At 35.9% G+C, this 4,577-nt stretch overlaps 1 long non-coding RNA gene across 1 annotated transcript; it reads left to right on the top strand.

The window, feature by feature from the left end:
• The first annotated feature begins 3,413 nt into the window (after nt 1-3,413).
• LOC148802296 (uncharacterized) lies at nt 3,414-4,124 on the top strand. Its single transcript, XR_016082224.1, has 4 exons — nt 3,414-3,517; nt 3,626-3,734; nt 3,890-3,939; nt 4,016-4,124. It is a non-coding gene; the product is annotated as an uncharacterized LOC148802296 (long non-coding RNA).
• The last annotated feature ends 453 nt before the right edge of the window (nt 4,125-4,577 follow it).

The raw sequence follows: 4,577 nt of genomic DNA, 5'->3' as shown, positions 1-4,577 counted from the left end.
GGTGCCTTGAAACCTATTTATATTAAGCTATTCAGGAACTGTGGGTATTGGTAATTCTTTGAGGGCTAAGTTGCTTGCAGTTTTACAAGGACTAAAGTTAGCTGCAATGAACAATTTTAGCAATTTATTGATTGAATGAGACTGCTAGCATTTTGTGGTTAAAAACAGTAAAGGAAGTCCCTTGGGCATTCAGATTCATTATAAGAGAGATTAATGTGTTGGAAAGACAACTGAACAGCTTGTTCATCTGGGTTCCAAGGAGTGCCAATACTGCTGCTGACAGTTTAGCCAATTCAAGGTTCTTTGTTTCTGATCTAGTTTGTGGCTGTCTGGGAGGGTCATAGTTGTAACTAAAAAGGTCACTACCAAATACTGGTCCCTGCTATCTGTAGTCTTGACATTTTTTTTTCTCAAAGTGGCCGCTCTCAGACTCAAACCTATGTTGTTGCGCATGGCAGCCCGGGATATTACCATTACACCAAGTAATGACCCCTAGAGTCACAGTTGTAATTACTTTGATATAATCTCCTCTACCTGAATGTTGGTCAGCACTTGTGCTGTTTTTGTATATGTCTGATCCTTGTGGTTAGCTCTTTTCTTTACAAGGAATAAAATTTTGTATTGTTAATTATCAAAAAATATTTGTGTTTAAATGAGGATTGCTGCTTCAATGCCTATCAAAGTGACATCAAACCTTGTGGTTGCACCACAAGGATTGCTGCTTCATAGAAAAGTTAGAGGAACGGTGACCTGAGGCAGTTTTCGAAGGTAAGCCTGATTTTGTGCTGTGGGCTAAATTAAGATTTCTTAAACAGAAAATAAAAGACTGGTGTAAAAAGGAGATGGGGTGTATTATGTTGAGGAAGCAACAGTGAATCAAAAAACTTAATGCCCTGGATCTTAAAGAGGAAAAGCCCCTGTTATCAGGGGAAGAAACTGTGCAAAAGTCTTTAGCTAGAGAAGAGGTTTGTCGCCTTTCTCGCATGGAAGAGATAGTTTGGAGACAAAAGTCAAGGGTACAGTGGTTAAAAGAAGGGGACAACAATACTTCTGTCTTCCACAAGGTAGCAAATGCAAGGAGAAGGATTAACACTATCAAACAAATTAACATTGGGGGAGCTCACTTCAAAGGAGACAAGGAAGTTTCAGGTGCAATAGTGCAGTTTTACAAAGTCCTCTTTTCAGCAAATGTGTTGGAGAGGCCAAGCTTGGATAGTCTTGACTTTTTCTCAGATTTCAGAGCAAGAAAGTGCTTCCCTTGAAGCCTCCTCCTCCTGAGAAGAGGAAATTTGGTATGCTACAAATGAGTTAGTTGGGGACAAAGCTCCTGGCCCAGATGGCTTCCCAATTGAATTATTTAAGAAGTGTTGGTCTTTCATCAAACTTGATGTAATTGCAAATTTTTCTGAGTTTCACTCTAGTGCTGATGTAGCGAATGCGGTGAAAGGAACCTTCATAACCTTCATTCTGAAGAAGAAAGAAGCAGAGGATATAAAAGACTACAGGTCGATCAGTTTGGTCTTTCATGAAAGAAACTATCATAAGTCCTGAAACTAGGGTTTTAGACGGAGTTTTGGGATAAAATTTGGCAGGATGGACGTTAATACTTATGGGGATAAAATTGTTGTTATTTGAATTAATAAAACTATTCTCATTTATCAAAAAAAAAAAAAACTTATGGGGATGTTTAAATATGGAAGCAACAGGAGATGGTTTGGAGCAAAAGGATGAAGATTACTTATTGGGAAAATTTTGGTTTTTGGTAAATTTAGAGAAGAATGTACATGGATCAATTTCAGTCCTTAGGGATTTGAAGGAACACTTTTGATGAAGAATTTGTGGGATGTTGGTGGTTGTAATGACTGCTTGCAGAATTGGGGAAAAGATAAGAGAGAATGAAGAGATAGAAAACCTGGAATCATTCGACAAGGAACTAGTATCATTTTATGGTTTACGAGAATTACTTATCATAAGCATAATGTACATAAAATGCATTCCAATATCATTCCATACATTATTCACTCAAAATATACATACATATAGAGGTAGCCAACCCCATTTGAACTAAGAAAAATAGAAATTACATAATTTCCACCACCATACTTTGGCTCAAAGAAAACTCGATAACTCCTAAACTACTTCCAATGTTTATGAAATTTTATTTGCAAAATAAACAATTACTAGAAAAATCAAGACATTAGGCTGGATCATATGTAATATATAAAATGACCAAAATACTCCTCAACTATCTAAAAATAGAAAAGACATAAAGATGTTCAAATTTGTCTCTTTTGCTCTTCTATTAGTGCCAAATGCCTACAGTCCGTAGTTTTGCTCCAATTGGAAGCATAAGATACCCATTGAAATTATTTTTTCACACTCTACACATAGTACTCAGTCCTTAAATCCCCTTGTCATCAATCCCTGCTCCTACTGCCACACTCTTATTCCATTGGATGGTGTGCCTTTTAAAACCAATTTTGCAAATAAGTACCACCTCTTCCCATCTTGCCTCCAAGTTCCATAAAATTTCCAGCAATTAATGATTTCTATGATGGACCACATTTTTTATGGTACAAGTAAGCTTTTATTAGAAGAAAAGAAAAGTTAGATATACACTCCATTGGTGGTGGGATTCACCACATAGCATAAAGAGTATTCAGCAACCGGTAGCAATATCAGTATTCAAATTCCTTCTTGATTAATATTTTTCTTCAAGTTGCGCCTGCTTCTCTCTTACAAAAACTCAGCAAACAGTGAATGATACTATGCTCCATAAAATTTTAGCCTTCTTGCTCCTCCTATCCTCAGCCACAAAGAAAAACTGTCTTTGCATCAGATGGACTTGATTTCTAACTATTAAAATATCAAAGAAGAAATCCTGTGTAAATTCTTCCCAATTACATTGAATATATAAATGTCTAATTCCACCAAGTTGTGACCGAGAATGACAAGAAGCGCTCTTGAGCTCACCAATTGTCTAACTATTTAATTCCTCAAAAAATATATAAGTGTCTAACATTTTCCTCTTGTCTCTTACACATCACACGAATACTTGGAAGCTGATGACCTCTGCCTTCCAGATGATCCAAAGATAGAATACTCTCTAATGCTGTAAGCCATGCAAAAGCTTGAATTCTAGTGACCAATTCAATTTCAGCTTCAGCCATTAAGGATCTCATAACCTCCTTTTTAACTTATTCACTAAAAGGCAATGCAACAAGTCATTCTGTTCAGCCACTTAAGCTGTTACCAAATGATCCCTTGTACTGAAAGATGGAGTCAGCAATTTAGCATCAAGACAAATTGTCTCAATGTTCACTTTGCAGTTGTAGTTTAATGTAAAGTTGGGTTGTTTTTGTTTACTATTATTTGAAACAGAATATCTGATTAGTTGTTTTTGATTTTTGGTTTGGTTTTGAAGGAAATAGGAGAAAGAGAAGGGAAATATTATTCCATAAATGTTCCACTGAAGGATGGAATAGATGATGCCGGCTTCACTCGACTTTTCAAAACTGTAATTTGTAATTATGAATATTTTGTGTTCTATTTTCTTACATGGTTATGGTTGTTTTTGACAAAGTAATTGTAGATTTTTCTTACAATATATACTCCAACCATGTAGATTATTGCCAAGGTTGTTGAAACATATCTGCCAGGTGTAATAGTTCTGCAATGTGGGGCTGATTCACTAGCTTCTGACCGCTTGGGCTGCTTTAACCTCTCAATTGATGGTGCTACTCTACGTGAAATTTATTCTCTATTTATCATTTACTTCAGAGTGAAGTGCTGAGCTTTGTTTCGCGTTTCTGGTCTTTGCTACACTTATTGAAATTGATTTATCTCTAATCCTGACATTTTGAGGGTGCAAAAATCTTTTTTCCAACAGGGCATTCCGAATGTGTAAGATTTGTGAAGAAATTTAATTTGCCTTTATTGGTAAGATTATGCCAACTACAGTTGCTTGATAAAGTTATCCATTTAGCATATTGTGTTGAACCTTGGTTTATTGCAGGTTACTGGAGGCGGAGGATACACAAAAGAGAATGTGGCTCGTTGCTGGGCTGTTGAAACTGGGGTTCTTTTAGATACAGAGCTTCCTAATGGTAAGTTGAAACTTGAAATATGATTTTTCCAAATTCTCTTCGGATTTGCATGGTATTTATAGAGTGAATGTGCCTATGGCATTTTGTATCTACTCTTAATATTTGTGTTGAGTGATTTGTTTCAAGTTTCTTGAATGTTATATAATATGGTTATCCATTTTTTTGATCAATAACTGTAACTTTTATTAAAAATATTAAAGAGAGATACAGTATAAAGGGAGAGGTAAAATCACTTAACCCTCCCTAACAATAAGGATCATATTACAACACAACCCAAAAAAGGTTTGCTCTTCCCACCCCTTGTTTGGCAAAAAAATCTGCCAAAGAATTGGCACACCTCTTGGCCCATTTAACCTGAATTTGCATGTTTCAAGTAATCTGGTTATTTATTTTTTTTTTTTTTCATTCGAGAACTTCCACAAAATAGAATCTTTCTCTTGCAACCAGTTAACTGTCAGCCTTGAATCTCCT

Source organism: Nelumbo nucifera, chromosome 2 (assembly GCF_055504915.1).
Source record: "Nelumbo nucifera cultivar China Antique chromosome 2, China Antique-T2T, whole genome shotgun sequence".
Taxonomy (NCBI): domain Eukaryota; kingdom Viridiplantae; phylum Streptophyta; class Magnoliopsida; order Proteales; family Nelumbonaceae; genus Nelumbo; species Nelumbo nucifera.
This window is presented reverse-complemented; position numbering and strand designations above follow the sequence as displayed.